The sequence below is a fragment of the Gobio gobio genome, assembly GCF_949357685.1.
Source record: "Gobio gobio genome assembly, chromosome: 18".
NCBI classification, from domain to species: Eukaryota; Metazoa; Chordata; class Actinopteri; order Cypriniformes; family Gobionidae; genus Gobio; species Gobio gobio.
Window position 1 is genome coordinate 44,870,489 of NC_137111.1, and position 23,451 is coordinate 44,893,939.

General features: G+C 37.3%; 1 long non-coding RNA gene across 1 annotated transcript in view; it reads left to right on the forward strand.

The window, feature by feature from the left end:
- The window catches only part of LOC307142604, an 80,609-nt gene that overhangs the window by 39,985 nt on the left and 17,173 nt on the right, over positions 1-23,451 (forward strand). Inside the window, exon 2 of the long non-coding RNA XR_013818494.1 lies at positions 2,529-2,602. This is a non-coding gene — a long non-coding RNA (uncharacterized lncRNA). The remainder of the gene's footprint in view (positions 1-2,528; positions 2,603-23,451) is intronic.

Consider the following 23,451-nt stretch of genomic DNA (forward strand, 5'->3'; position numbering starts at 1 on the left):
CACATGGAGTTGTGTATATTGTGTTTTTGGTCTGGTTGCATGTGTACATAGTCTTTGTGTGGGCCAGCGACTCTCTCAGTGTGTGTGTGAAAGTATCTAGGCGCACTCGACTGCAGTGTCGGGTTTCACATCAGGCCCTGAGAGAGCTTTTCTGGCTGTTATCTCTGTAGTCACGAGTAGCGCCGTCCCCTCCAGCTCTGACAGAGATAGACGGGTGTGTGCGCCTCGCCTTCACTCCTACTCGCGCGCTTCCTTACGCCAGACTCATTCTTACACTCTTACTTCACTAATTGTTTTGAATAAAGACACTGCAGCTGAATTAACACGACACCCAGAGGTCAACATTATAGCTCAGCAGACTTGCATGTTTTATTGATTGTAAAATTTGTTTTTGAATATGCATAGCAGCTCATTTTGGTCTCAGGAGAAATGTGAGCTCATACTGAGATTTAGGTTTTTTTTTTTTTGATTGAAATATTTAGTATCTTTGCAAATCTGACCACGGTTGATTTCGTCTGAAACTACTTTATTCTGAGATTATTTAGGACGAGATAAAGTCTACATTTGTTCTACTGTTTAGTGTCATTGTTCTGGAGTCCCTAAAGAGACATGGTGGTTGAAAGAAAATATGAGAATCAATATATTGTCAAAGCATTTGTGCTCACCCGAGAAACTTTGCGTTTGCTCGCAAAAAGCTCAAAAGGTTTTGTGAGCGCAAGTTTTTTTTTTTTTGGTGGTGCAAAACATTTGCCAGAGAACGCAAAAGCATTGACTTAATATCTCTTTTTTCCCCCACCACCATGTCCCTTCAGGGGCTCGGTACATAAAAAAATAATGCATTTGTCGTTTTTCATTTGACTCTCTTAAATATGACATTTATTTGTATGCTGTATTTAATTTAATTATTTTATTCACTTTTTATTATTTATGTATTTAAATGTAATTACATACTTTCTGATGATTTATATTAATTATATATAATGACTGTCTATGTGAATTATTTTAATAATTTATATATTTTAATTATTTCATTATTATATATAAATGAAAACAAATTAATTATATAAATGTTTTACTTTCTGATTATTTATATTATAAATAATTTGTCTATTTTAATCATTTACATACTGTATTTAATTTATATTTATTTTATATGGCATGTTTTCCCCTGTCCTGTCAAGTGCGTTACAGCTTTGTGTCGTCATGTATCATGCATTCTTCAAGGATGTGGGCTTTTATACGTTTCTCAGCTATTAACCAACAAAGTGCTCTGTATCAATGACTTGGTTCAGGGGGACTAACAGAAGACCATGTGGTTTAAGTTGAGAGGGAGACAGACGCTGTGTTGCCATGCACAATGCAAATTTAACCATGTGTGGGTTAATTTGTATTTGTTTTTGACATCATTTTCTAGAACAGGTCGCACCTCTGCGATTGCCGCAAACTTTTTGTTTTTGCCACCTTGTATGATGTGATTCTCGAAAAACTGTTTAATGCAAATGTGTTCAGACCGTAGTTTTTGCATATAAACGCATAGAAAAACAAAAAGCTCACAGGAAAAATCATACATTGACTACAACATAATCAGGTATTAATATTTCATTGTTTTTGCATGTGTTCATATTATTTCTTTGTGTGACAAAAATTATGTCCGCAACATTCAATGTGTTATCACAAATAAAATAATGACTCCAAGCACAACTATACATAATATGCTTACAAAATCTTTAATAATATTTCAATAAAGGGCGAAGATGTCAAAAAATCCTAGGCCGGACATCACTTTTGTCAACAACCTTTTTATTTTGTTTCTAAGTAAACATAAGAGAAACATCTGACGTAACCCTAAGCAATGCATTTCTCTCAAGGCAATTTTTTTTTTGTGCTGAGGTTAACTAGATTATCATCTCAAAGCCCTAATCATTTTTTTATGTAAATCCTAGTCATAAAACATGTCAGGTGGCATTATTTCTAGACGTGCTGACGTGACACATTTAGACGACTTGTAAATTGAGGTTCAAGTATTGTGTTCCTAAAAACCGAACATGTGCACATGCACGGCGAAATGTGCAAAATGATCACATTGGTCAAATAACGCGGTTTCCTTTGACCTTAAAAAGCGAACAAGATCAACTACTATATATTCTAAAAGACTAATCTGTGTCGGTCATCATCTTCTGTGCGCTTGTGTCTGTGTGTAATGAAGTCCGCCCGCTCGCTCTGGGAACAAAGAGACTTCTCTCACTCATGACTCGCTCTGGATCGGGGAGGAGGGGGCGGAAAAGAAAACACACACACACACACACACACACACACACACACACACACACACACAAGCAGAAACGGGGGCTGTTGAGGGCACGGCCTCAGGCCCTGAAACCTCAGCCCTGCTATTACTGCACGTCTGCAGAGAAACGCTCACAGACAGGTGCCACGGCCCGCGGCGCTCTCTCCCCGTTTACTTTAATAGTTGTGATTCTGGAAGCTTGTTGAGCTGTGTTCACTGAAGTTTATGTTCTTTTGTGCAGGTCAGGCCGAGGAGAGGAAGAGCAGCGACTGTCGTCCAGCAGACTGGCGTCAGACGTGGGCCGCAGCACTTGAGGTCAGCCGTTCACTGAGCGCAAAGTGTTTATGCTGCCTTCAGGTCCTCCTGGGACGGTCCTACTTAAGAGTTCGGAAGTCATAATTACGATGTGATGAGCGGAAAGTGATTTTGATTGAAAAATATGGAGCTGTCTTTAACTTGCTCATGAGGCATATTTAGTCCCAGTTCAACAAAATGTGATTTATGCTGTATTTTATGTGTTTTATCATTCTTGAGCAACTACTGTTTTTTCTTTCTTAAATCACAAAATGTTTATTAGTTTTTCATTAAATCAGCATTGACTGTTATAATTTACACTATATGATCAATAGAGCACAACAGTGACCATGTTTTTTTGTTTACAAAAGTATTCATTTTCTCTAAAGGGATTTATCAAAAAACATTTAAACCATGAATAAAATGACCAGCTCGGATATGAATCACAAACATTACCAACATGGATTGCACCCCAAAATATATGACAATCTGAGAAAAAGGCAAAGGTGGTGTGCTTTCAATTTATGAGGAAAATATCAACTCATAATATATAACAGTCATTCATTACATATTTTATAATAGTAATTAATTGTATTATTAGTGCTGTCAATCATATTTTTTTCTGTAATTAATCACAAATTAAAAGCATCAGACCTTTTAATATTTTTATATTGTAATAATTTCACAGTGACTCTCCAAATTAATGTAGAAACAACTTAAAGACAGTGTACTTTAAATATTTGTTGTAATGGCATCTTTTTATGAATGAAGGCCGGTATGACTGATACTGATGTCTCATGAAATATATATTCTTTTATATTAATCATTCAACATTACAGTATAACTGAAAGCTATATGAATTTCAACATTTATTAGGCTTTGAAAAAATAACTTTTCATTTAAGTGAACTTAAAACAATCTTCACATAAACCCATTATAATAAATGTCATATTTACCTGTGGCCTTCCTACCCGTCTAACAGAAATTTAATAAAGTTATCACTACATAAATAATAAATTAAATATAGAATAATCCTTTTTAAAGCTACACGTTTATTTTTTCTTTGATTAACATTAATGACAGACATCATTAGTGGCTGCTGTCACTTTAAGATCTGCCGCTGCCGAACATGACGCGGATCTGACGCGCTGTCACACGTTTCCCATTTCCTCATAACCTCATAATAAGTTCATTTAAGACGCTATTTAACTCATTTAAGACTGCTCTTATGAGAATACTAGACCAAACGGGCATTTTGGCATAATTCTAATTATTGTTTGTTGAAGCGCGAAAGAGAACTTGATTCTGGTGCGCTGTCGTTGCGTGTGATACTGGCGCGCGTCGTGTGTGTGTGTCACATAGTCAGGACATTCACAAACAGAGAGTTCTCTTTGTCTTGTCGCGCTCGAATGGTTTGCATGAATGCTAGCCAAAGGATGACAGAATTTTTTTTTTCAGTTTAATGCGTTTTTAAATATAAAATATAAATATTTAATCGCATACGCTAATTTTGACAGCACTAATTATTATATATCATTTAAATTAAGTATAGCAAAATTTATTAATGCATTAATTATGCCTCATGAATAATAGTAACCTCAGTTATTTTACATTGTAACATTTACGTTACGGCTTTTGAAAGTATAATGCATTTAAACACCCATTTCAGATGTAACAATGAATCTGCAAATATTATAATGCATTTTAACTTTGGTTACAATTATTTATGGAAAGATGTAATGCCTTATAATGTACATTTTGAATAATGCCTTATATACATCAATGCTTTAAGTAAAGTGTTACTCAAAATTTCTTATACATACATACATACATACATACATACATATACATATATATTAGTGGTCAAAAGTGATGTCCGGCCTAGGAAAAACTGACATCTTCAACTTTTATTTAAACATCATAAAACATGTGTTAAGTTTTGTAAGCATATTGCGTAGTTGTGCTTGAACACATGCAAAACCAAGAGAGAGCCAACAAAATATGAATAACCGATTATGCTGTAGTTAATGTATGCTTTCTTTTTCCTGTGTGATTAGTTTTTCTATGCATTTTATTGCATCTGTTCTTGCCTTTTTTTTACCAAATAATCTTGTCAGATAAATACAATTTTTTTATGTTTTCCTCATATTTTGATGGTTTAATCGAACTTGTGGGGTCATTAAAAACAAATATCCCCTCCCAGGGTTCCCACTTGTCCTGGAAAACCTTAAAACACATGGAAAATGAGAGAAAATGAAAAATGTCCTGGAAAATCTTGATGTCCTGGAAAATTATTTTTTACAGTATAGTTCCAGTACAGTATAGTTTTAGCCGAGTATAAAGAGTTTATCGCTGGCCCAAACAATTTAGCCTGGCTCCGCCCTCCTACATTCTTCCACTCAATTTTCATTTTCCTTCAGTACTCAGTCTGGGATTGCGGTATATTCCCTGGTTTTCTCCGGTCAAATTTTAACCGGTCCAATCAGCGAACAGGAGTGGCTGAGAACGATGACGTTGATGTTGTGCGCTATTTTGAGATGACTTGCGTCACGACCAAACATTAGCGATTGGTTATGGCAGATCCAATAGTTTTAAAATTCAACAGAGTACCCGCCTTCAAGGAAGTAAACGCTTCTCAATGGAGAGTGGTCAGACTCTCTGAACAAATGAAATGTATGTGAGTCTGGTAGGACCAGGCTGCAAACCATTACCGCTAGTTGCAGAAAGTGCGATGTTCAGGAAAGCAGAGTTGACACGTGAGAGTAGTATTTTCAATGTTGCCACTTGCAGCAGTTAGCTAATGCTATTAACTGCTCAAATGTATGCAGTGAATGTTAACTCGTAAGCACCTACCTAATCATATAATTTTGATATAAACTCACAATTGTGTTATGTAGTCAGAATTGCATGATATAAACTTGCAATTCTGACTTTTTCTTCAAGGTATAGATCACCCTGAAATGAAAATAGTCATCTTTTACTCACCCTGCTGTTGTTCCAATGCCCTATGTCCTATCTTTTTTGGACCCCAAAAGCAGAAATTTAAAAAAACGTCCTGCACGCGCTCCTGCAGGACATAGAAGGAGATAGAAGGACATGGGGCTTTAGAGCAACAGCAGGGTGAGTAAAAGATGGCTTAATTTTCATTTCAGGGTGATCTATACCTTTCACAATTCCCTTTTTTGCGCAATTGTGAGCTTATATCTTGCAATTCTGACTTCTTTTCTCAGAATTGAACTTTATAACTTGCAATTGCAGTTTATATCTCACAATTCTGAGAAAATAAGTCAGAATTGCAAGATATTACATTTTTTTAGGAAAAAAGACAATTTGCTAGTTTATATCACGAGAAGTCATCACAATTACCTTTGCTTTCTATTCTGTGGAGTAAACAAGCTTCCATAGTCATAATGTAAACTCAAAAAAATGCTGGGTTGAAAATGGACAAACCCAGGTTGTTTTAACCCAGCGGTTGGGTTAAATGTTTGCTTAAAACAACCCAATTGCTGGGTGTGTCCATTTTCAACCTAACTTGGGTTGTTTTTAACCCAGCATTTTTTAGAGTGTATGATTAAGAGCTCATCTTAAAAAACAGTTTTACAGTTAAGTCATTGTAATAAACTGTACACCTTTTAAAGACTTAGAGAGCAATATTTGGAACGATCCTTGTCTTTTATTAGCCTGGTCCTACCAGACTCTCGCACATTTCATTTGTACAGAGAGTCTGTCCACTCTCCATTGACAAGCGTTTACTTCCTTGAAGGCGGGTCCTCTGTTGAAGTTTAAAACTATTGGATCTGCCCAGAGCCACTCTGGATCTGCCATAACCAATCGCCAACGTTTGGTTGTGATGTATGTCATCTCAAACTAGCGCACAACATCAACGTCATCGTTCTCAGCCACTCCCTCTGTTCGCTGATTGGACCGGTTCAAATTTGACCAGAGAATATACCGCAACCCCAGACGGAGGACTGAAGCAAAATGAAAGTTGAGCGGAAGTGCGTAGGAGGGCAGAGCCAGGCTAGTCTTTTATTCCCGTCGTAGTAAAATTGAAAATGTCCTGGAAATTGGTTGCTGAAAAAGAGTGAGAACCCTGCCCTCCGGACATCACTTTTGGCCACTATATATGCACTATATACATTTTTCAATACCTTGTGAGAGTGGATGGTCACTTTTTACGAAATATAGCATTGAAATAATTGACTTGTGACTTCTACACAAGACGTGTCTTTTCAGAGAAAAGGTTCATAAATTATGGCAAAAAATCGATTTGATGGTTTATACATTATCGCTACAACTCTCTAGAGAAAATGAATGCGATTGTCCTTGTGGAAGTCAGCTGTTGTGCTCTATAGCATTTCGCTTCGGTGTGTGTCGTTTCTTTTTTTAAATTGACACTGAAAATCCCAAGTTTCTCATCACGGATCACATGGTGACGTGGAGGCAGCACGGTTTATTTATTTTCAAGCTAAACTACCCGTAGACTTGTAAAGACAAACATCAGAGCAGCTCTGCCAAACTATAGCTGAAGCATTGTTGATGCAGAGAGATGTAACACGAACACTTATCACTCTCAATAAATGTTTCCCTGAAAAAACAAGATCAGTTTGACATTTGTCTTTTTCTGTGGTCAGACTTGTGACTGTTTATTTTAACGGTGTGTTTACGTTGAGCTGTCCTCCTACGATCTGTCTGCCAGTCGCGAACAGAGTGGTTGAGTTGTGGTTTGCATGCGCGCAATGCATTCCCAGAGTCTGTGTGTGAGGACACGTGTAAAGCTCTCAAATGTCACTCACACATGATGAGATGCGAGCTTAGTGTTGTTGACATACAAAAACTGCCTGTTTGAGACATTTCTGCAGTTTATGCCATTGCAATGATTTTAGGAGGATGCATTTCCTCTGTATGATTACGATGAGTGCTTTCTATTAATAGATTTGTTTTTGTTCATTTCATTCCACCAGCAGGAAGAATATGCTGGATTAATTGGTAAATGATGGTGCAACTAATTGTGCAGAGATGTTTACGGTTTATTTATAATTTGCTTGTGCATGCACACATTTCTTACATTTGATTGCATGTGTTTGGAGTATGCAGATGTCAAAATTAGTCCTCCCACTAATAACACTAAACGGGTGGCGGTTGGATCATGAGTTTTGCATAAATGTTAAAAGTCAGACACAAAATATTAGTGATAGATTCGGAATGAGTCATTGTTTGTCAAAATAAGAACGGTGTCAATATGATGAAAATATGACATGTGTAGGTGAAGAAAAAGTGTTGCACAGATAATGAGTTGAGCTTGAGAAGGCTAAATTTGGATAAATGAATCTATTATTAAAAATAATAATTTTTATGTATTATAAATTGCATTATTAGGTATTATTTAGGACACATTTCATAATCGAGTTTTGATTATGTCATATCCTATAACTGATGTTGACATTTCCCATAAATGTCAAAACATATCATAAACTGATGTTGTTGGATGATAAGCAGAGCGTTTGACAGGTGGTCTCAGAGCTGAGGGGTTCAGTTCGGGTCACTCTAGGGCGGGTCACCTGAGGTCATGAAGGTTCTGGGCCGTTGCCAGGATCGTGACCTACTAACAGGATGGAGATTGTGACTGTCCCAGCTAATCACACACTTACTGTATGCAGGGCTCCAGGTGCTGCTCCACTCAAACGCAGCTACTGCAGGAGCCTGTAAAAGATCCAAAGCAAAGCACTTTTAGTCATGATATTATAGGAGTTATTCTATACACTTTTAAATCGGTAAACATATATAATCCACTGTTTTAGCATCAGTGTCATAGAAGAATCATTTTCGTCTCTGCAAATAACCTTTCAGTTCTTAAAAGAACCATTTTGTTTGACAAACAACTCTATAAAGAACCTTCTGTGGAATGGAAAGGTTCCATCAATGCCAATAAAGAACCTTTAATTTTAAGCATGCATGTCAGAATTTGTTCTCTTTGCTTATCTTCAAAACAAACCCTGAACTTTTGGTTTGCTTGTCTGAGGACAATTAGGATTCAGTAATAATATCGATTCAACTGCACTCACACCAGTGTTGTTTTAGTATCATCGAGATACTATTATTATAGTTTTTATTTGTATTTTGTAATAGTTTTATATTTTCTTAGTTTAACTTAGTTAAGTTTTAAGTAATTTTGTTGTGTGATTTGTCATTTTTCACTATTTAAAAGAAAAATGCACTAAAAATATTTTCATGATTTATCACAATCTTTTGTCAAATCAACTTAGATCATTTATAGTTCAGATAACATAATATTTTGAGTTTCTGTTGATTAAACAAATCAATTAACTTAAAATTTGAAGGCAACCAGATTAAGTTAAACCAACATTATTTTTTACAGTGTGTCTATATAGTTTTTTTTAAATTAATGTTTATTTCAGTTTTAGTGGATCAAATCAAACTAAATGAAAATGAGAAATGTTACCTTGGCTAGCTGAAATATGTTTTAGTTCAGTTAAAGTTTATTATAATTCATGTTTTTAGTTTTAAAAACAAGATTTATAATAACTATAATAATCCTGAATAATAACACTATTGTCTTTTGTAGAGGAGCTTATGGCTGAATTAAATTCACTTCATAATAGATTAACATTAAAACTGTTATTGAGCTGAATTAAATCAACATTGAGAACTGAATCATCTGTATAGTATAAAGCACTATACATTACTAACCGTGACTTGACTTGAACACACGCACGCAGTGGAAGTTTATTAGTTTAATTGAGGGAGTAATTACTCGAATCATATGAGGAAATGAGTAAAACTTGTAATCATGCTTGCTTACCCTCAAGACAAAAACATCCTGTAACAGGCCTGCTCGGGCTACAGCAAATGTGGGCAGATCGATCTGATACTTGGTTGAAATTGTTCTTAATATCTCCAGCACCAGGTGCAGAACAGATTTGGCATGGAGAAGGTAAAAGTGCGCAGCTGCAATGATCCTAAAGGTCAGATGTATTTGAAGATTAAAACTTTGAGGTTAAAGACAAACAACCTCTAAAGATTCATTTGACATTTACATTTTCTGCCAATCAGAGGAATATGATTCATTTATAGCATTGCATTTGATATATTGTGCCTTGTTTGACTAATAAGAAGCACGTGAAATGGCATTTTTCTATCGCAGGTGTATTATCCGAAGGTCAGTGATTTGCAACACAATGAAACTTGAAATAAAATCAGGAACTAGCCCTATTTTAGAGGTATGGGTGAAACATCTCTCGCAGCGGGCAAAATTAGACATGTATGGGAAAATACTGATGAAAACCCCCTGAAAAAACGGTCAGTGTCACCAATTTTATGTTTTAATATCTGTTGCATTAATATTTTTGTGTATACATGTCACTGAATATCTAAGAAGAAAGTTAGATCACTAAACAAAACATTTTATATGACGTGAAATTCACAATAATGTATGTGTATAATACTTTTTCATTGCAAATTATATTATCAGCATAACAGTTTAAGTGAAATTTAATTACGTATTAAGATTTTTACTGTTTTATGTGGCCCTGAAAATACTGTCAGTATCACCCAGAGATAATATTTTATGTTCTAATATCTTTCAAATAAATATTTTTTATTTATAAATGCCATTTGAGTATCTAAAAAGAAATTTAGACAGTAAACAAAACATTTCAATATTTTTATAGACTAATGAAATTCAGTAAAAAGGTGAATTTTTCTAATTAAAGGCTTTTTTATTAAAAGTTATATTATAGCATAACAATTTGAGTGAAATAAATGACTGGAATTAGTATGATTTTGTCATTTAGTAGTCATTTTTTTTGTCTTATATGCTTCAATAGAACAAAGAAAATCGGAGCCTTTTCACAAAGAACTTTTATGTAACTTATAAATGTATATATATATATGGTTCATAAGAGATTTCTGCTCACTTGTGTCTTCGTGACCACACCCGCTGTTGTGAGTCAGCAAAAAAAATACAGGAAGTTGTCGCATTACACATTGTTGACTAAGTGTTCCCAGTTTTTCTTTTTCACATGTTACTCCTGTAAATCTTTTTGGCAAAACTTTTACATTTACGTGCTGGTGCTAAAATGCGCCTAAGACAAACACAATCCAGTGTCATAACCATTATCTTATCTAGCGAGAGGCGAGAAGTCAAGGTCAGCCGAAGCCGAGCACCAGGGAGAACGATGAGAAGACGGGAGGCATAAAAGAGCTTGACAGACGTGTTGGAGCCAGAGCATGTGTGATACAGATATGATGAATATCTGTTTACAGGCCACCGGGAGTCACTTCACAAAGGCTGTGGTGACTCAGGCCGTCCGGATACCATCCTGCTCGACTGGGGCTGTAAGTCAAGCGTCGGCGCCTAGAGCTGACAGACCATCAAATGCCCCGTATTTAACCACCTTACTGCCTTCAGGTCACATATTTGAACAGCAATCAGGGCTAGACGCAGAAATGCCACTGAAAGTGACAATTTCAAATATGCTGACTTTTTATTTTAACATATGAGATATAACGTGTTATATTTTATCATATTTCATTCTAGGTACACATACACTACCGTTCAAAAGTTTGTGGTTGGTAAGATGTTTTTGAAAGAAATCTCTTATGCTGACCAAGGCTACATTTATTTGATCAAAAATACAGTAAAAACAAAGAAATTGTGAAATATTATTACAATTTAAAATAACTAAAAATTTAATTTATTCCTGTGATCAAAGCTGAATTTTCAGGATCATTACTCCAGTCTTCAGTGTCACATGATCCTTCAGAAATCACTCTAATATGAGGATTTGCTGCTCAAAAAATTATTATCAATGCTGAAAACAGTTGTGCTGCTTCATATTTTCGTGGAAATCATGATAAAACATTTTCAGGATTCTTTAATGAATAGAAAGTTGAGCATTTATTTGAAAAACAAATCTTGTGTGACATTATAAATGTCTCTACTGTCACTGTTGATCAATTTAATGCATCCTTGCCGAATAAAATCATTAATTTCGTACCGACTCCAAACTTTTGAAGATCGGTTATGGGTTTCGCACACTCTGTAACTGTCAGAAATCTGTATTTACTTGCTATAACACGAGTGCTTTCAATGAGCTTCATCTAATGACAGTGCTCCAGTTTACATAAAGGAAAGCGGTTTGAATGCATTGTCATAATGAAAAGGTTAAGACACAGAGGGGTATTTACACGCTCCCTGATGGTGCAAAACTCTATTTGTGTTTCATGCTTGCATGAGGGACCGTTTGTTTGAGTTTCTACTTAATCCACCAATGAAATGATTTGTACATCAGACTGTACAGTACCTGACTAACCGATAGAATTCGCACATAAGGTTATAATCACCCCCCAATTACCCCTGTACAGTTTCTGGGCTTTTATTAGTCTGAGGTGTGGTCATTATCATGAGATGGCAGTCTGTCTTTTGTTTATTCTCATGTAGTTATGACACAAACGCAGTGAGAGAGAGAGAGGAGTTTGTTGTCTGGGCCCTGTTTGCGCCGCGGGCCAAAGGCTCCTTGGTGCTGCGCAGACGAGGGACACGCCCTGACATGTCCCTTCACCGTAACTCTCCCAGCTCGCCATTCTTTGTCCAGAGCTGTGTAAACAAAAGCAGTGGAATCAGGTGCTGCTTCGCCGAGATTAGACCCAACACGGATAAAACGTGTCGCCTTTGGCGCTGTAGAAGCGCGCTCCATTAGCACAGTCGTATCGAGCACATTTAACTTCTGCCAAAACATCACCCTGCTGCCCCACAGGACAGAAAAATCTCTTTAACGCAATCTCAAGCGTTTCTCCTATGCATTCAACTGTGAGCAAATGGATATTTTGCCCCATTTTTGAAGGAAAAAAAACCCTAGCAATTTCACATCTGTCTCCTCTAGTTTCAGAAGAGATCTCAATCAAAAGTTTGAGACTTTGATGTGACAAGAAGTGTAAGATGATGCTATTTTATTTATTATTTTAGTTTTATTATACACTCTATATAATATAGTTGTTTCAGCCCATGTTTGGGGCAAATATGGATGAACCCAACTGTTGGTTTAAATTTTTTAATTCAATTTTCAAACCTAACGGTTGGGTTTGTCCATATTTGATCCAAACATGGGTTGAAACAACCCAGCATTTTTTAAGTATAGTTTTATTAATATTTTTAATAGAATTATTTAAAGCATTCGCTTCAGAATTTAAATTTCCTGATAATTTACTCACCTCCATGTCATCCGAGATGTTTATGTCTTTCTTTCTTTAGTTGAAAATAAATTAAGGTCCAGGATTTTTCTCCATGTAGTGGACTTCAACATGGACCAACGGGTTGAAGGTCCAAATCAATGCAGTTTCAATGCAGCGGTAACACTTTAGAATAATTGTCATTAGTTAACATTAGTTACTCATGCTCATGGTTAGTTCATGTTAGTTAATACATTAACTAATGTTAACTAATGACCATTATTCTAAAGTGTTACCAATGCAGCTTCAAAGAGCTCCACACAATCCCAGCCGAGGAATAAATGTCTTATCTAGCAAAAAGAAAGTTCATTTTCGGGAAAAAAACAACAACACAAATGCTAACCACAAATGCTCGTCTTGCACTAGCGTCCACTGCTTCACGCATTACGTAATCACGCTGAAAAGGGTACTCCGGTTCAAAAAGGTAGGAAAAAGTCCTCCAAAACTCCTCCAATTTTTTTTTTTGTAAAGGGCATTTGACTTAGTCACTTCCGCTTACGTCACGACACGTGACCTTTCCAAGTCGTGGACGCTAGTGCCAAGATGAGCATTTGTGGTAAAAAGTATATCAATTAAAAAAAATTCTGAAAATGGCCAATGGTTTCGCTAGATAAGACCCTTATTCCTTGGGTGGGATTGTGTAGAGAACCCATTGGTCCCTGTTGAAGTCCACTATATGGAGAAAAATCCTGGAATGTTTCCCTCAAAAACCTTAATTTCTTTTTCGACTGAAGAAAGAAAGACATAAACATCTTGGATGCCATTGGGGTGAGTAAATTATCAGAAATTTTTTATTCTTAAGTGAACTAATCCTTTAATCTTCAGTGGCACGTTTGAGGATGATTCAGAACGCAGTGCTAGACTGTTAACTGCGGTCAGCCGGATCCGGGCCGAATCCAGTTCAGATGGTGGACCTGCGCCCAGACAAGACCAACGCATGACCCTGAAGTGTCTGCAGAGACCTTGTCAATTAGACTCCCCCTGGAACATCCTATTTCTCCCCCTTCTAATATTCCTATTTAATAATTGCCTCATCGACACGGCATCCTCAATAAACCTGTCTCCGGCATGATGACTCTGATTATTAGAATATTCCTATTTAATAATTGCCTCATCGACACGGCATCCTCAATAAACCCGTCTCCGGCGTGTTGACTCTGATTATTCGAATATTCCTATTTAATCATTTTTAAATCGATATGTCATTTACATTTACGCATTTGGCAGACGCTTTTATCCAAAGCTTTTATCCGGCGTGTTGCCTCCGATCTTTCGAATATTGCACTTTAATAATTGTTTCATCAATACGGCATCCTCAATAAACCCGTCTCCAGCGTGATAACTCCGATATTTCGATTATTCCTATTTAATAATTATTTAATCGACACATCATCCTCAATAAACCCGTCTCCCACTGTGAAGCTGCTTTGAAACAATCTGGATTGTTAAAAGCGCTATATAAATAAAGTTGACTTGACTTAACTAGATCATACCACTCCAATATTAGCTCTTCATTGGCTTCCTGTCTTTTATAGAATTCAATTCAAGATTTTGCTGACTGTTTACTCTCTTAATGGACTCTTAACTCTTAATGGACGAGCCCTGTCTTATATTTCTGAACTTATTTATTTGAATACAGCTCCCAAGACCCCGTTTACACCTGGTATTAAGATGAGCTTTGGTTGATCAGATCACAAGTGGACAACGTTAAATACAGGTGTAAACGGGGTATCAAATGTTTTGAGCTTGTCCACTTTCGACCACTTCCAGAGGTAGTCAAAAACACATTCGACTGGATTGTTTGATTGATGTGGTGGAATGCGCTCAAACAGCCACAGAAGATGACAACTGACCTAATGCGTGAACATTATGAGAAGCGCACTAGCCAGGCGGGATTTAAACTTGTCATTATTTTATTTTATATTTTATAATTGTCTTTGCAAACTTTGGTCAGTGTAAGCTGAATTTAAACATGCTCTATTATAAATAAAATGTAATTGTATTTTTTTGTTGTTTCCGTGTTAATTTTAGTTACATTTTTAGTCATTTCATTATGTCCTTTTGTCATTTTATTAGTGCCCTTTTGTCATTTTATTAGTTCCCTTTCGAATGGGAACTCGCGCTGCGTCCGAAGACACTACGGGGAGTGGAGAATCAGGTGACCTTTTGTTTGAAGAATGTGAAGGCGATTTACTATTGAATCATCCTCTGACAAGCACTTCAGGAAGGGTGGTCCCCCGTGTCCGCGTTTTCTGACAGCGGATGATACACACAGCATGCGTGTCGTTTGTCTTGGAGAGGATCATATGCATTCTGTTCTCGAGGGAGCAGAATGTGCAGATTGCGAGAGCTTTTCGATGGAAAAAAAGCTCTGTTTGCGCTGAGGCACAGCGGAGGCTGAAGGTGATGATACAATGTTGCTGTGTATCACTTTCCCATTGAAAATGGGCAACAAATGTCTATCTGGATAGCCAGATAGAATTACAGCTCCTGTGAAGAAACAAGCATGGATGTGGTTGACTAAAACAACCTTTTTAAGTAAATTATTTTATGTTTTATGTATGAAATGTTTGTACGTCAAGCTTATATTGCTTTTGAATCATATGAAATAACAGCTAGTAGTAAAACATCAAATCAATTATACCATCAAATTAATACAGGCTCAAAAAAACCTACCCCCCAACCCTAAACCCCTTCCATAATTAAAATAAAACAGAGGAAAACAAACAGGATGACTCTCGGCGTCTGGTGATCAATGTTATACGACCTGTATGCCTTATCTGTAGGTGGCAATAGTGAGATTTGAAAAGGAAAAAAAGAGAAAAGTGGGAAAAAGAGAAGAAAGTGAAGAAGAAAGGCAGTACTATTGATGACATCAGCAATTTCAGAGGGAGGGGCTCTGATGACATCCCGAATAGCTGTTTCATTGTAGGGGCGTAACTTGGGGGGGGGAGGGGGTAATTAGTAGGGGTGTGGTTTGTAATACTGCAGGACGCAGTCGGACACACTTTAAGGGAACATAGTGAGCTCCCTGGTTTTCACAGTGTATTGTACTGCGCCCTAATCCTTAAAATGGCCGACTGATTGACACACCCTAGCTTTAATTTATTTTTATTCCAGTTTTTATTTATTTTCAGCGCATATTTTATTTCATTTCAGCTTAATTTAATAAACAGAAATGTTTTTAATAGTTTTAGTTAACGATAATAACCCTGATCTCAATGTCTCAAAATGTGTTGAGATTTGCCAAGGCTTTCATCAAAGTCTTAATAAAAAGTCAGAAATGTATCTCAGTAAATTGAAGATGAAAGATGAAACAATTCACACTCCATTAGTTCACTGATATCAAGCATGTTTAACTACCTCAACATCACAACACAGGACAGAAAAATCACAAACAACATCTCTTTAATGTCTCTGCATCAAACAGAGACTTTAAATACGACACTTTTGCCTAGGACTGCATGATGTTGGAAAAAAGTGACATTGCGATATTTAGTTTTTCTGCGGTAGATACTGCGATATGAAAACAGTTTCACCAGATGTCTTGAATAGCTCTATTTAGAAAGAATGAATCATTCTAGAATGACTGTTGTGGTTTTGTAGGGGTGTGAATCTGCACAAAAAATAATGAACAAATTGCAATCAGATAAATACAATAGGACAAAGAAACAAATGAAAAAAATATGATTTATGTTTTTCAAGTAAGTCTACAGTAAGGGACAGAAATTCAATAATCAAATGTAAAATAACTTTTTTTGTGACAGGACAGTGTAGAATGGACAGGGAGCGAGAGGGGGGATGGGATTGGGAAAGGTGATCGCGAACTCGAGTGAAAAGTGATTTTCTCTTTGTATTTTGTTGTTTAATTAAGATTAATGACACATACAGCAGCAGGTATATTAGGCTGCTGTCACTTTAAGAACGAATGCACGGATCCATTATAATGACACTCATCTGTTTTCTTTCTCAACTTTTTACGTTCACATAAGCCATAAACGACTGTGTTTTAGGGGTCTGAATCAGTCTTCCTGCTTGAATGGTTTAAAAGCGCTTGAATGTTTAAACTGACAAGACCTAAAATACGTTCAGATGATAAACTTTTGCTCTATGATGGTTAAAGTTTGCAATTAATCAGAGAAATCAAAACTATAATACCCATACTTGACATCGCAAATCCTGCCATGTGACTCTCACGGATGCGCACATCGTGATATCGATGATAAAATTATATTTTTTCTCATGGAAAAATGCCCATTAATAACACACGTGTCTCCTCTAGTTTCTCAATCAAAAAGTTGACACGCCAATGTGAAGAGACGTTCAAGATGAGTCAAATTTCAAGACACGTAAAAGCAATATCACAAATGAGATATTGTTTATCCTAGGCATTAAATGGAGAGCAAATGGAGACTTTTTGCTGACTTCCAATCAATCAAAAAGTCGACATTGTAGAGAAGTTTAAGACGAGTCTCATTTTTAACCCAAAGAATCACTTGTTTCTCCTAGATAGCAATTGAGAGATTAAACATTTGGTTCTGCTTCTTTCCCAAGAAAATACTCTGTGTTTCTGGAGAGATCTCAATGTCTTCAACTGTACTCAGATTTGCCAAGACATCAAGTCTCAATGAAAAGTCAGACATTTCTCATGATTAAAGGTGGGGTGAGCGATATCTGGTAACCGATGTTGACATTTCAAATCATCAAAACAAACATGCCCCGACCCCAAAAGGGTCTCGCCCCTATTTTGATAGCTCTGCCCCACACATACGTACGCACCCAGGCAACGATTATGGTGGAATCTGCAGTGCCAGCCGGCCAAAGGTATGATGTCCTCAATAAGTGAAAGCAATGTGTGTTACTATGGTAATCCAGGTCGAATGTTCAATGAAAAAGTCACCCCTTCCATCCCAAAAACACAAACACAGTTCTCATAAACAACTCGATGGCACAAGGACAACAGTCCAACTAACGAATATATACAATTATGACCAGATTAGAGGGATATATCGATCACTAAAAGAGGAACCAAAGGAAACGTATATTAGGAGTTTATTATCTTACTTTTCGGACACACTTTGCGAGCTGACACTTGAAACAGAAAGTGGCTTATACGGTGTGGAAATGAATGGGTCTTTATCATCACTTAAGTGAATGACGATATAATTGCAAATGGACAAACAAGCGAACATGACACACAAGCATATTCAAGCAAAAGCCAGCATATATTAGTTCTGTGAAACAAAATAAAACCAATGTTACTCGCCTATCGAGAAGATATAAAGCAACCTCTGCATCCGATTGCAGGCCTTAGCACTCCTTGAGTGATCCGATATTTACACGGGTCCTACTTCTTGCCTGATCGTAAATGTGCGTTCACACCAGACGCGACTTGCGCAAATAAATCGCACTATTCGCGCGTAGTTAGCCGCTTGAACATTTTGAGTTTACTCGCTTCATTCGCGTATGAAATTCACTTAACAGAAGTGAATTTGCGTCATGGAAGGGGATTCTGCCAGGCGGCTCGTCTCATTGCGAAATGGCTGTCATGAATTGTTTTAAAATACAGCGAATAAGCTCAATTTGCTGGCTTTAACTAGCTGTAGTCTCAATAGGGACACTTTTTTCAAGTCATCTCAATGGCAAAAAGTGTCCCAATCACCCTATTTATAGCTCAAATTGAGTAAAGAGAGTTTTTTACAACTTACCAGACTGTCCGACCTCCTCACTCACTTTCTTCCAAGCAAGATCCTTTTTATTCCTGTTTCTATAAAGTACGAAGATGTATCGTACAGCTCCGGGTATCCACATATGATTTTGTCCTCATTGTTGTCACTACTAGAGCGGGCTCCTGATTGGTTAACACGGCGCGAATATCCGCACGAATCGCGTCACAGAATGTCTATTTGCATCTTTATATTGACTTAACATGTAAATCACTCGCGCGAAACGCTTCATTTGCGTCTGGTGTGAACGCACCATGAGCCTTCTTTTGTTACACAGACATTTTCCACTTTTGTTTTTTATCTGCCATCGCTCGTCGCTCAGCTAATGTCCGTCCTGTTTGTCGTGTCTTTTGAATAATGACGTGCACTGAGCGCTCACTTCTCACCATCATTAGTAGACACGCCCCTTAATGCTGATTGGCTACAAGTTTGTTTTGGTACTCGGCCTGAGATTTTCCCACATTTAACTTTGCCTTGCATGATTAAATTCGGACAAAACATCGCCCTGCTGTCTGACAAGACAGAAAAATCACAAATGAGATATCTTTAACATCTCAAGTGTTTCTCCTAAGCATTAACTCTTAAAGGTCTGAGCCAGTTTGGGGGCCCTTTAGAAGTTTTGACATATATTTGTTTTCCAATTGATTTACATTATTTAAAACCTGACACTTCAACGTTTCTTTAGACATGTCTCATGTTTGTGTGACAAGTATTCACTAAGTTACTGTTAATTTTCATTTTCACTGAATGAACTACATTGAGATAGAGGCTGCAGATCGCGCATCATGTTTGTTTTCTTTATGTTGCTGACTTTTGCCCTTTTTTCTCATGCAAAAAAGACCCGGTAATCTCACACGTGTCTCCTAGTTTCAGAAGAGATCTCAATCAAAAGGTCGACACATTAGTATGAAGTCAAATTTCAAGCCACATGAAAGCAAAACTACAAATGAGAACATTGCTAATATCTCAAATGATTCTCCTAAATGGCAATGAGATCAAACTGATAGCAGTAGCTTTTGCTTCTCTTTCAGGAGAGTGATCAGATTTGCCAAGATTTTAACGCCTCAATTTCTCCTTGGAAGTCTCCCAAGATGAAGTGATTCACATTTAAACCACATTCTGCGCTTAATTTCATAACGATTGACTCATTTTTATTTTAGGTGAAGTTACTTCTCCTCATGAGTCAGCTGTTCACGTATAACACTGATCGGTGAACACTGATCATGGTTCCTTCAAGCAGGACGTGTTCTTGGATCAACATCTTTTTGTTGGCCCTAGAACAACATTTGTGTCAAACAAAAAGTCTTAACCCTGCGGCTTTTACTATCACAGAAATCTGATTGGCTGAAAAAAAAATGAATTTTTATATCGGCCTAATCAAAAGTAATTGTTAAACCTGTTTTGTTCAGTTTGTCTAAAAGCAAATAACCCTCTCATAGAAAAATATAAAAGAGACCATTTTGTTTTAAATAGTATTTTCACTATTAGTGTTTTTTGTATTGTATATATTTTGAATTTCAATTGAATTCAGTTTTAGTAAATATGTTGTACAGTATGTTTTCATTTATTATAAATATCTATATAGTTTTTAATCATTTTTATTTCACTTTTAGTTTACTTTTTAGAAAAACAAGCTGAAATATTATTTGCATATACATTTTATTTGTTAATGCTTATTTTATTTACCACATACTGGCTGCAGAAATTATTGTGGGTTTTATTAATTTTTCCAAAAAGTTTTTTTGTTAGTGTATTGTACAATATGATGCATATTTTAAAATTAACATCATGGCCTTTTGAAGTTGTCTTCATTTATAGTACGTAAACTAAATCAAACATTGACTAACTTGTTAGTTTTATCTTAAATGGAAATTCTACTTTCTTTTTATAACTAATTTAGCTTTTGTTTATGGTGAAGTTAAGTTATAAAAAAAGGGGGGGGGGGGTATCGACCTACATTGAGTAACATTTTGGCTTATAAATATATAGAAAATATATTGATTTAGTTGGTCTTCTACATTCTGGTCCATTTCTATCCTGTTATTTAATTTTTTCAGTATCTGATTGCACTGTATGACGTTTTGCTGAGCTTTTGTTGTGCTGCGTCATCCATCCTCTGGCCCAGAGATTGTGTTGAGATGCAAAGGCTTGCAGGAGGAAGCCCGTGTTGTAGGTGAACGGTTGGGTCGTGACGATGCAGGTTCAGTCGAGGGAAGGGTGATTTCTGATGCTGGTTTGGACAAATAGGGCACGATGTACAGACAGTTTCTGCTTTGTTCCTGACTGTTTGCGATGGGTCTAAAGGCGCAACCTCCGAGTTTTTGCTGCAGTTATCAGATACATCATCAGACCGTTGCTTTCCTAAGAGCCGGCGGGTCGTGAAACAACAAAACAATCTCAGATTAGCGCCAGACTGGAACAGCTGCACTCTCACTTCAACTATCAGTATGGTATCACTTGTATCAGTGATTTATTTCCAGAAAGTTTTAACTACCCCACCCTCCCAAGGTAACATACAGTGCAAAAGCAACAAGCTTTACCTGTATTTACTTATTGGGGATATTTGAGTCTTTCTTGTGAATTACGTGAATTGTTTTCAAAAGACTGTGTATTTGTTTTTGCCTGTTTGTATTGTGTATGTGCCTTTATGTGACTTAATGGCCATGTCAGAGTTTTTCTTTTTCAAGATCATGACATTGCTAGTCCCATGCTCTACCCATATTTATTTAGAAAAATAATTATACATCATATAATATAATCATATAAAAATGAATATATATATATATATATATATATACACACCAGTCAGGCATAACATTATGACCATCTTCCTAATATTGAGTTGGTCCCCGTTTTGCTGCCAGAACACCCCTGACCCGTCGAGGCATGGACTCCTCTAGACCCCTGAAGGTGTGCTATGGTATCTGGCACCAAGATGTTAGCAGCAGATCCTTTAAGTCCTGTACGTTGCGAGGTGGGGCCTCCATGGATCGGACTTGTTTGTTCAGCACATCCCACAGATGCTCGATTGGATTGAGATCTGGGGAATTTGGAGGCCAAGTCAACACCTCAAACTCGTGCTCCTCAAACCATCCCTGAAGCATTTGTGCTTTGTGGTGGCGCATTATCTGCTGAAAGAGCCACAGCCACCAGGCAATACCGTTTCCATGAAAGGGTGTATATGGTCTATAACAATGCTTAGGTAGGTGGTGTCAAAGTAACATCCACATGGATGGCAGGACCCAAGGTTTCCCAGCAGAACATTGCCCAAAGCATCACTGCCTCCGCCGGCTTGCCTTCTTCCCATAGTGCATCCTGGTGCCATGTGTTCCCCAGGTAAGCGACGCACACGCACCCGGCCATCCACGTGATGTAAAAGAAACCGTGATTCATCAGACCAGGCCACAGGTGCCATGATGAAAATATAATCAGTGCATAATGTTATGCCTGATCGGTGTGTGTATATACACCCACCTAAAGGATTATTAGGAACACCATACTAATACTGTGTTTGACCCCCTTTCGCCTTCAGAACTGCCTTAATTCTACGTGGCATTGATTTAACAAGGTGCTGAAAGCATTCTTTAGAAATGTTGGCCCATATTGATAGGATAGCATCTTGCTGTTGATGGAGATTTGTGGGATGCACATCCAGGGCACGAAGCTCCCGTTCCACCACATCCCAAAGATGCTCTATTGGGTTGAGATCTGGTGACTGTGGGGGCCATTTTAGTTCAGTGAACTCATTGTCATGTTCAAGAAACCAATTTGAAATGATTGGAGCTTTGTGACATGGTGCATTATCCTGCTGGAAGTAGCCATCAGAGGATGGGGACATGGTGGTCGTAAAGGGATGGACACGGTCAGAAACAATGCTCAGGTAGGCCGTGGCATTTAAACAATGCCCAGTTGGCACTAAGGGGCCTAAAGTGTGCCAAGAAAACATCCCCCACACCATTACACCACCACCACCAGCCTGCACAGTGGTAACAAGGCATGATGGATCCATGTTCTCATTCTGTTTACGCCAAATTCTGACTCTACCTTCTGAATGTCTCAACAGAAATCGAGACTCATCAGACCAGGCAACATTTTTCCAGTCTTCAACTGTCCATTTTTGCTGAGCTTGTGCAAATTGTAGCCTCTTTTTCTTATTTGTAGTGGAGATGAGTGGTACCCGGTGGGGTCTTCTGCTGTTGTAGCCCATCCTCCTCAAGGTTGTGCGTGTTGTGGCTTCACAAATGCTTTGCTGCATACCTCGGTTGTAACGAGTGGTTATTTCAGTCAAAGTTGCTCTTCTATCAGCTTGAATCAGTCGGCCCATTCTCCTCTGACCTCTAGCATCAATAAGGCATTTTCGCCCACAGGACTGCCGCATACTGGATGTTTTTCCCTTTTCACACCATTCTTTGTAAACCCTAGAAATGGTTGTGTGTGAAAATCCCAGTAACTGAGCAGATTGTGAAATACTCAGACCGGCCCGTCTGACACCAACAACCATGCCACGCTCAAAATTGCTTGAAAATTGCCAGAATGGGAAATTCTTTTTCTTTCCCAAATTCTTTCCCATTCTGACATTCAGTTTGGAGTTCAGGAGATTGTCTTGACCAGGACCACAGCCCTAAATGCATTGAAGCAACTGCCATGTGATTGGTTGATTAGATAATTGCATTAATGAGAAATTGAACAGGTGTCCCTAATAATCCTTTAGGTGAGTATGTATATATAGTATAGATATAATATTTATGTAAAATACAAAGGAAAAATAATTACATTTTATATATTTTTTTAACATAAATATTTTATAAAACATTATTACTTAAATGAAGCTGTCATTATAAGAGAGTTTTTAGACTTTTAGCTTACGGTTTTTAATTTTTCAGAAGCATATGA